The sequence below is a fragment of the Homarus americanus genome, unplaced genomic scaffold (assembly GCF_018991925.1).
Source record: "Homarus americanus isolate GMGI-L3 unplaced genomic scaffold, GMGI_Hamer_2.0 scaffold58074, whole genome shotgun sequence".
NCBI lineage: Eukaryota > Metazoa > Arthropoda > Malacostraca > Decapoda > Nephropidae > Homarus > Homarus americanus.
The window spans coordinates 2,228,044-2,238,792 of record NW_024729094.1 but is presented as its reverse complement, the minus strand read 5'-3'; the positions used below and the strand labels follow the sequence as shown (position 1 = coordinate 2,238,792).

The 10,749-nt window shown below is 35.1% G+C and overlaps 1 protein-coding gene across 1 annotated transcript in view; it reads right to left on the bottom strand.

Annotated features, from left to right (window-relative positions):
- Positions 1-1,528: 1,528 nt before the first annotated feature.
- The window catches only part of LOC121866308 (serine/threonine-protein phosphatase PP1-beta catalytic subunit), a 100,565-nt gene continuing 91,344 nt past the window's right edge, over positions 1,529-10,749 (bottom strand). The window contains exon 8 of the mRNA XM_042365921.1: positions 1,529-3,145. The gene's annotated coding sequence lies outside the window, so the exon portion shown is untranslated. The remainder of the gene's footprint in view (positions 3,146-10,749) is intronic.

The following is a 10,749-nucleotide window of genomic DNA, read 5'->3' as shown; positions in this document are numbered from 1 at the left end:
AAGAAGCTTCCTCCACTGAGCAGGGACACACACTGACACCATTTTGGGTGTGTTGAGTGGCTGTTTGGCGTGCTAAAAACTAGTTCCCTGTACTTCAATTATGTTAAATAATTGTTAAAATGATTAAAAACTTTAATACAAGACTTGGAAAATTATTGAATAGTACAACTTTCTTGATATTTACTCAAATGGTAACGAATTTAAGCCCTAAAACCGATTCCTATATTGGCGGACTAATACTACAGCTGGTGAGCAGGCGAAAACATGTTGGGAAAAATTCGTACGGAATTCGTTAACCGAAGTGAAGAATCTTATGGAAAGTAATTCGTTAACCGAAATTTTGTTAGAATTCGTTAACCGAGGGATCACTGTACTTTATTTCTAACCAATAAGATATTATGAGATGAATAACTGTTCATCTAAGGTCATTCAATCCCTTTTAAGTACAATACACTACTTATCCTTGTGAGGAGAAAGAACACACATACACACAACAGCTCATACACATACAATTCATACGCACACAACAGCTCACTTGCGCATGCATGCACACACATGATTTTCTTTGTATTCTCTTATTTTTCTGGTTCCACCTTGCAGTGATAAATTTATTAGGATTAAATAACTACACTAAACCCCCTTGATTTTGGACCCTTCTAATCCAAATCTTACCTAAAAGTGGACCATAAAGGATGAAAGACCCCTGGGTCCAGTTTTGGTTTGTGGTAACATAAGTCTGGAATACACCCATGCAAGTGAGGAGTAAACAGTACACATAATTTGCTGTTGAGGGCCAGTGTTGAATGACTTAGCTGCTTGCCTTAAGCTACAGTCACACGAGGACTTTTATGAGCAATTTCTGAACTGAATGTTATTTCAATCAATTTCCAGAAATTTGTCCAAGTTTTTGGAGCAGTTTTACTGGAAGTTTGATATTGTCAATTCTTAATGATTTTGAAGCTTTATATATATATACAGTGAGTTCTGCTATAACGCGTGTTTTGATAACGCGAATTTGCTCTAACGCGGTTTATGAATTAGGAACGATATTTGTATAACGCGAACGCTTGTTTGCTATAACGCGATTTTTGCTTACTATCAAGAAGCGTTCTGGTGATAGAATTCCCGGTGATGATCGTAAAAGAAAGGATATAACACTTGAAGAGAAGCTCGATTTTATCAACCTCAAAATCACCCTTCTCCCCCATCAAGTAAAGTGTTACATTTACTGTATGATTTCATTATTAGATATGAATGTAACATTTATTTAGACTGTGCTATCCTTTGTGTTAGGCTAACTACTAAATTTTTTCGATTTCGAGTAATCTGCACCTAACCCTATTTTCTCCATAAGCCCTGTTATTTCTATTACGCGATTTTCTATAACACGATATTTTACAAGAACACAATTATCGCGTTATAGCAGAACTACCTGTATATATATATATATATATATATATATATATATATATATATATATATATACAATATATATATATATATATATATATATATATATATATATATATATATATATATATATAAATTTCTGATTAGTGCTGCCAAGGTATACATTAAACTTTTCCAATGTCATACGCAGAGCTACAGCTTCTTTTCTATAGTAGAGTAATTACGTTGATGAGATTTAAACTTTACAGACATTTAGCATAGTGGATGTAAAACTTCACTATCATCTGCCTGTACTAATCTGCACCAGCCACAACATCACTTGTAAAATGACGGGACACTGAAAATTCGGAGCACGGGGAACCGGTGCCGATACTAGTAGGGAACGGATCTTGTCAAAGGCAGTCTGACAAGCAGTAGACCACACAAAGTTTTTCTTTGGGCTGACAAGATCAGTCAGAGGGGCGCTTAACGTTGCCCCAGATAACGTTGTTTTGTTATAACGTCGCTACTCTTTAGATACCAAGAATTCGGTTAACGTCCCGACGACTCAATATAACGTCGTTTTTAGCGTCGTCATGGACGACTTATTACGGCTCATCACCCTCTCTCGTCTTGGCGCGCTACCTCTCACTTGCTGAACATTACAGCATTCCCAAGTGGCGTCAGTCTTTGGTTGGGTTCCACAGTGTTCGTGCGTGTTTAAGTGATTTTTCTCTTAATGCTGTACTCTAACAATTCGAAATGGCTCCCAAGCGCCCATCAAGTGTTGTGAAGAAGCAACGTAAGACCATTAGCCTCGCTATGAAAATGGAGGCTTTAAACTGGGAGGAGCCACCCTCCTCCTCCTCCGCTCCACTACCCACCACACACTCACTCTACCACCTCTGCCCATCAGTGAGTACAGTACAAAATGATTTAGTTTATTTATATATATACTGTATATAAATACTATTTTTTTATAAAAATGCCATTGAACTTCTGCATATGTAATGGGGCAAAAGGGAGGCTCAGGAATGTAATTCCCGTATTTCATCTATTTCTTATGGGGAAAATTGATTCCGTAAACGTTGTTTCTATTTACATTGCAATATATATATCGATAACTACATAGGAAACAAGAAAACACGAAGTTCCCAAATGCTTTCATGTAATTCACATCTTCAGGGAATGTAATACAGTATGTTCTACTTAGGCCACACGGGATTTTATAACTAGACTTACACAACATAAATATAGTGTTAATACAGGCCAGGAATCCAATGGGATAATGCCTCCTCAATACTATCTTGTAATTCAATTGTCAGTAGGAACATTGTAGAATATAGTCTCATTAAACAAAACGAATCTGTCAACATGAATTTGAGTAATGGCATGTACAAATTGGACAATTTTGTGATTAACAAGATTTGAAACCTGAATATGGTAACACCTGCTGTCCCTTGGGACTTGATCTCACTCTCCTTTACTGTATAAATTAGGCTTGTCAATAATTACTCCTTAGTCTGTACTCACCCCTGAAGATGTGAATTACACGAAAGCACTTGGGAACTTTGTGTTTTCTTGTTTCCTTCTGGTTATCAGCATATCCATGGATCATGCGCGCCTACAGTGATTTATTTGTATATACAGTATATATTACCAAGGATAGCTGGTGTGTCGTCTGCATTCAGCTTGACTTCTTGTCTCCCATCGACTCGCATGGCGGTGTTCACTTGTTTTATTCTTGCTGTAGAAACTGGAGCAAGAAACACCCGTGTGACAGCATTTTGAAGAAATTGATCATATTTTCTTGCTCCAAAATTCTTGCTTCATAAAAGTGCTCGTGTGACCCTGACTTTATGATGTGGAATTCTCTCCGTTGTTGAATTTATTGTACAATATACTGTACAATATAAATTTGACAGGTTTTCATTCACACTCTAAGTTCTCAGACTAACAATAACTTGCATATTTTGCATGGTACACTGTGGCCCCCTCCCAGTGGCATATGTATCATTCAATCAATAACACACTGCCCCTACAATGCCTCACTACTGTATTATCTCTCAATATATCTGGTGATACCTTGAATTATAAGCTTTTTTTTTCAGAATTTGGGGTAAATTAGCTGGATTTAAAAGCAGATGTTGACCTAATCTAGACTTCTGATGTATCAGGATCACCTTGAGGATGAGTCAGTCTGGATTCAAGGGGTTTTAGTACAGCAGAGTATAGAGAAACCCACATTTGTTGCATCACCCAAAGACATATTAATTGGATCTTGTTAATCAATACTTCTACTTCTTGGAAACATTTTCATCTCCATAATAAAGTTTCAGGCATGAATGATACAGTACTAAATGAAAAACAAAGATGTGTGAAAGCATGATAATTTTTGCCATTTTATGACCATTTGCAAATCTAAAAAATTAACATACATGCCTGTAATGTTAACATAATAAAATATTCTGACTACATATTTCAGTCACTATATGGAAAACAAATCCAAAAGAAAATTAATGTGCATGTCCTTCATGTAGCTATATTTTGGTTATATGAAATATAATGTGCCTTTGAACTTACAATTAAGAGTCAAACAAATAAAAATCTTTGAATGTTCCATTGTTAATGACTTAATAAGTGGGAACACACAGTATTCGTTATACCTAATGGACGCCTCTTTAACTTGGAGTTCATTAAAACTAAGAAATAAATAACACTCACAGTTATCAAAATAATGTATTTCTATGGGTGGATGTAAGGTTTTAAAGTAAGTCTTCCTTTCCATAATACAGTACAGTATTTCAAATAAATTAACCCACTGCTGTACAGTATTAGTAATAATTCTTGGCAATTAAAATGGTCAATAGCCCATCTACTTCCAAAAGCGTCTTCATAATTATAATCCTTTAAAATAAGAAAATAACCACAGAAATACACAATACAATCAAAATATAAACACAAACTGCATTAAAAACTTCAGTACAGTACACTGATTCTCTATAAGGAACAGCACAAATAAATATTGAGGTAACTTAAACTTTAATATGAAAAATGAAGTTTCACATTTCTTGTGTTCTTTCCATGTGAATTTCCCCCAAAATATCTTGTAATCCTTAACTATACTTCAAGTAAATCTTTTCACATGTGTATTCCTTTTTTAATCTCATGTCAGTGTTCTTTTAGCTTTCCTTGGATCAAATCTTGCCTTTCCATTATGTAAAATGAGCATATTATACTAGTATTAACATGTTCCACACCAACTCTTGCTAAAGTTGTGTAAGGGAAGCCTACACTTCTTTATTGGCAATTCTTATGGAAATGAACTTAGCCACATTTTTTTTCTTCAAACAATATACAGTGGGCATTCGTTACTTGCGTGGGTCCCATTCTTAAAAGTCAATACGTATAACAATTATACAAATAACAAAGCAACTTCTCCCATATAAATCAATGTAATAAAAGGAGGGCAGGGGGGGGGAGGATTCAATTCTTAGCCAGTCAAGTTAGGTTATATTTGGTTAGTTAACCAGAAATGACACACAGAAACACATACTAATCATATAAATACTGTACTGTGCAGCAACGAGTAAAACACATTCTAATCATATTATACAATTTGTACAGTGGAATCTCGATAATTAGATAAATACAAATCCGTGGGTACTGAACCTCTATTACTACTGTAACTATTTCTTTTTTTAAACTTTGCAGTCAAATATTCATAATTCATGTCGTGCGCTGACTTCCAAACTGTTTGTTTAAATAACAAACCATAAAAGTTGTAGAAATATAATTTCATTGTTCTAATTTGCTTTGGAAATAAAAAAAATATAATATGAATACCACTTCAATGCTCCAAAGTAACTTAGAAATAGAGAAATATAATATAAAACTACAAAATAAGAAAAATTAAAATTAGTACAGTAAGTGGACTGAGCATCCCCTCCCTTCCTTCCCCGAACTGAGCGCACGCCTCTGACCTCATAAATGCAACATTATGCAATTTCACCATAACTTCCATATTATTTAGGTCCACTTGGTACTGGGTTAATACAGTAAAACATTATCATAGTCATAAATTTTTGCAAAAAAATCCAAACTCAACCCAATTTTTGTTATTGTGTAGTGTTATATTCCTGGTTCTTTGTTTATATAGTGTGGTCATAACCAGCCCAGCACTTGCCTGTCTCCGTGTTGGTGTAACTCACGCAAAATTATGAGAAGGAAGAGTTATTTATGTAATATAGAAGTACTTTTTGTACAATATCTATGCATTACAGCCTTTATTTTATGTATTATGTACAATGCTTAGTGTTTATTAAAGCAGTTTTGGAAGAGTTTATGGGAATTTCTTGGCCTATGGAACCAAACTGATTACAAGTATTTTCATTAAATCAATTAAACTATAATTCATAATTTTATAATTCACAATGTTTTCTAGTACATAACCTGCAAAAAGACTCCACTAAGGTATACAGTAATTTTTTGTTTGGATACATTTTGCACCTTTGCCAACACTCGTTGCGTGACTATCCACAGTACCATTCTGTTGTTGACTGGATTCCGTGATAGAGCATCTTCTTACCTCATGTGTTTTGCTTTTAATTCAAGGAATCCTCTTCACCTTCAGTGTAAGAACATTATATACTGTATATCTTAAACATTAATTTCCTACAGAAATTTTAAATACAATATTCTTAATACGGTAAACTCTTGTTATTCGCAGGTTTGCGATTTCGACTACAGTAGAACATCGATTTAAGGCGATTCAATTTAAGATTATTGATTTAAAGCGACACCCACAATTAAGGACAATGTTTTAATTTAAAGCAAATCTTTACTATTTTGTGCGAGTCAATCTGGCGCCTCATATTTTAAAATTTGTGTCTAATGTTTCTCTGGGCATGCTACACTGTCCTTAGGGCAAAGCTGTACTGTACATGTACTCAAAATAATGTACTAAATGATTACTAAAATTTTTGTCTAGTGCAAACTATAGAATGATTATATTAAAATTAATCACTATCTTATAAGAATTCCAGCAATGTAAATTATATTTTCCCAGGTCACTTCTGTGACATTTTATAAACAGAAAACAAAAACTCAATCTAAAGGACAAATAAAACAAATAAATACTTCACTAGACCTTTGGTGCCAACTGTCAAACGTGTCACGATCATCTCCCCTTCCTTTCTCCCTCCCTCCCCCCCTCCCAGCCAAGGTTTGGTGGTTATACAGTAGGCTTCAAGTTTTTATCTTGCATAATATCACAGACTAAAGTTTGGAGAATATGATTTGCATTGCTAGAATCCTTGCAAGACAGCGAATAATTTGAAGATAAACGTCATATATTTTGCACGATAAAATTTTTAGCCTTTTAACCCTCAAGCCCTGGGTTAGGGTCCTGCGGGGTTAAATTGAGAAACAAATAAACTTTATAAAAAAAAAAAAAAAAGCGGAAAAATAGGCAGATGTTCTGGAACGTCACCCGGGGCCTAAGGGTTAATAAAATTAGTTAGAACTAAAATTTGTATGTGTAATGCAAACTATAGCATGTTTATATTCAAACTAATCACTATCTTATAAGAATTCCAGAAATGTTAATTATATTCTCCCACGTCAGTTTAGTGACATTTTATAAGAGAAAAACTTAGTCACTCTTAAGGACAGATTAAAAAATAAGCACTAGACCTTGGCATCAACTGTCAAACATATCACCTCACCTCCCCCCATCTTCCCAGCCAGTAAACAGACCATTTCATGTCCCATAATTTTAGCGGTGTTGATTTATGAGTGTTTGTTTTAACATAATACTACAAAAAACAATGTTTTGTTTATTCTAAGAGATGGGCTGAGGTGCATCTGGGTAGACTCTCTTTTTAGTATTTTGTTTCTCAAGTACCAAACTAAATTATTCCATTGAAACATCACTTAGATTTAGTGAGAATTCGGTTTAAAACGACCTCTCTTGGAACGTATCTTGCGCTATATCGACGTTCTACTGTACTTGCGGTAAGCAGGTGGTGGATAGCTTATGAGCCTCTCTCGCAGTGCAACGAGTCGCCCTCATTTGCCCGCAACTCTCCTCTCCCTTGTTTGCGCATGAGACGCAGCATATCTTGTGTTGTGCTCAAAACTTTAGTGTTTCTGTGTGAAATGGACCCTAAAAGATTGCTAGTGGAGTGAAATGTAAAAGGCAGAAGTCAGTGATGACCCTGAATTATTTTTTAAGTTAAAAGAGGGAATGAGTGCTGCCGCGGCTGGTCGGTTGATAGGTATACAGTGGTCCCTCCATTAACGAGCACAATTGGTTCCACAGAGTCACTCGTTAACTGAATCTATTATTTCAATGGGATATTGGGTATTTGGTTCCAACTCACAGAAAACGTACATACAAAGTACTGTATACCGGTAATAGAATTAACAGAACATTAAATATAAACAAAATACAATACTGTACAGTATACTGTACTGTACAATAATAAATAAAAAACAGTAAGATATTTTAACACTTAATTTGAGGTGTGTATGTACGGTAGTGTTACTGGTTGAGTTGAAAGGTGAAGGAGGAGGATAATGTCAGGAGCCTCTGGAGAGATAGATTCTCTAACATGAAAATCCTCTGTCCTTTTTGGAGAGGAAGACCGATAATAATTTCACCAATAAAATTTTAAGTTCACTACCTGTAATTACAGATTATTTTATTTAAATCAACACTGCACTGTATATTATCAATGTGTTAACTAAATTTCAGAATGACCAATAATTTTAATGTAAAAATGCAAAAAAATTCAAGAGCACAACATACTCGATGTTTACTCCACTGGAAACAAAGGGGAACATTGAACTGATTTCTGGCGTACAAGTCGATCAGCTGATGCGTAAACCAAAACGTGATTCTTGTCAGGCTATCGTTAATAGAATTTGTACTCGTTAATCGAACTGAAAGTCCTTACGGGAACTAACTCGTTAGCTGAAATCTCGTTAATGGAGGGACCACTGTACAACAGTGCACTAAGGTAGTATAAGTTGCAATTCGTGGTTTTTGCCTATTCGTGCCATTTCTTGGAACCTAGCCCCTGTGAATAACAAGGGTTTACTGTACACAGTGTACTATATCACTAAATAAGTTTTTAAAGGTGTGATAAATAAATATCCAATGAAGACAGTCTATCACCTGATGAAAATGAGGTTTTCTACCCTCAATAAATAAACACAAGTGGCATGTTGGCTGCTAGAAGATATTATACTGCATACAGTATTAATATTTAATATTTTATTGCTTCCTGCAAACAGTTGAGGGCACAAATACGTAATAAGTGAATGACCATGGATTACTGTACTATTAATGGTGCTCAATATATTGTATAATGTTATCAGACATGATCATTATTTAATATATTTTGTAAACAGTGAAGTAAATGTCTAGATTTAAAAGACTGGTGGCATTAAAGGACAACCCTCCTCCCTTATCAGCCCGTTAATTCCAGGTTTTACTGTACAGTCAACCCTCACTTTACGCGGTCCCACATTCCGCGTTTCCACGTTTACGCGGTGCCCTGCCAGAACCCAGGATGCTCACATTCCGCGGTGGGTGTACCCCTTTACACGGGTGAAGTATAATTTTTTTATTTAGCTCATAAAATTCATACAAATTATCCGGCCAGAATATAATTTACATTGCTGGAATTCTTACAATTTGATGATCATTTTGAATATAAACATCATAGATTTTGCATTAGACATACAAATTTTAGATATAATGTTTACTCTGAGTAAATATGTTATCTTTTGTGCAAAATATATGACATTTATATTCAAAATATTCCTGGTCTTACAAGGAATCCAGCAATGTCAATTATATTATCCTAACTTTAGTTTGAGGTATTATTTATTACTATACCTGATTTTCCCCCCAAAATTTCTCAGAGGGAAGAGCCAGTGAGTGTAGTGTGAGAAGAGGGGGAGGGAGTGGAGTCCATTATTTGAATGGACATTAACTTGGCGACTGTATTTCTCTATTTCTCTTAAGTATTAATTGTGTGCATGTACCATCATAAAGTTAAGATGTTATTTTTACTAGAACATAGGTATTGTGTTGGAAAAAGTGGAGTTTGGGGGTCAGCTGGTCTCTATTTCATTTAATCCCATATGTTATGTTATTCACTTTACACGTTTCTCACTTTCCGCGGTACCCTGTGGGTTACATTAACCGCGTAAAGTGAGGGTTGACTGTATTTGTATGTCCAAGTATTGTATACAAATGATGAATTTTGGTGGTAAAAACTGCTATATGAATAAGTGAGTACTGTTTAAGTATAGCGATTTGTACGAATAATGAGAACTCCCGGTATTGTAAATCAACCCTGAGCATGGTAACAGCAAGTTCTGCAAACTGGAACATTACCTCAATTAAAGTCCTCCCTAATATATCCTCCAGAAAATATATAGTGTAAGGTAACTGCTGGGCAGTAGCTTGAACGCTGCAATATGCTGAAATTTCCTAATTTGGTCTAATCTTTCTCATAAGGATCATTGCTACTCCATAGTTTTCATGAATAATAATGGGAAAAAGTAAAAATTTTAGGGGTAGTCCTTTTAAAAAATTCTTTACACTAAAATAAAGTCAGGGCTAGTCAATATTCCCAGACCTTACACCATATACAGAAAAATCCCAATACTTTGGCAAGGCCTCAGCCTCATACGTACAGTAGGATCGCAGAGTATGTCACCCCTGAACCGCCATTGCGCTTGGGTCTCGTTCTTGAGTAAGCACCTCTCACAAGCTCACCTTGTTTATTGCTTGTCTGTGCTCATTTGAGAGAAAAAATCATTACAATACCCTAATGTGGCTTAGAAATAAAGAAAATGTAATATAAAACTAACTCCTGCACACAAAATGTTTATCCCCCTTTATGTTTTTACCTTATGATAATTGAATTTTTTACACAGCTGTATGAAAGATTGTAAGTGCATGTAAGAGTAGTAATAACAAATCTACCCCAAATTATGAGTTTAAAATTAACCATAACATAACTCACACTCAGCCTTACTAGCTCTAGCTTCCTTCTCTTTCTTGCACTGGTTCCATGAATATCTCTCAGGTGTTAGCGCTGGTAAAGTTTTTTCTTTACTGGTGAATTTTACTGCAATAATGGCACCCTAAGAGGAAAATTAGTGGCAGTGAGTGTGAGAAAAAGAAAAAAGTGCATACTGTGAGAACTTTTGAAGAAAAATTCAAGATATTGGACTTACTATGGAGTGGTGTATTGAACTTTGAGTTGCACATTGGTTACCTAAGTGAAAAAAGGGGTTATACGTATATACACGGGGGGAGGGACCCGAATATATATATGA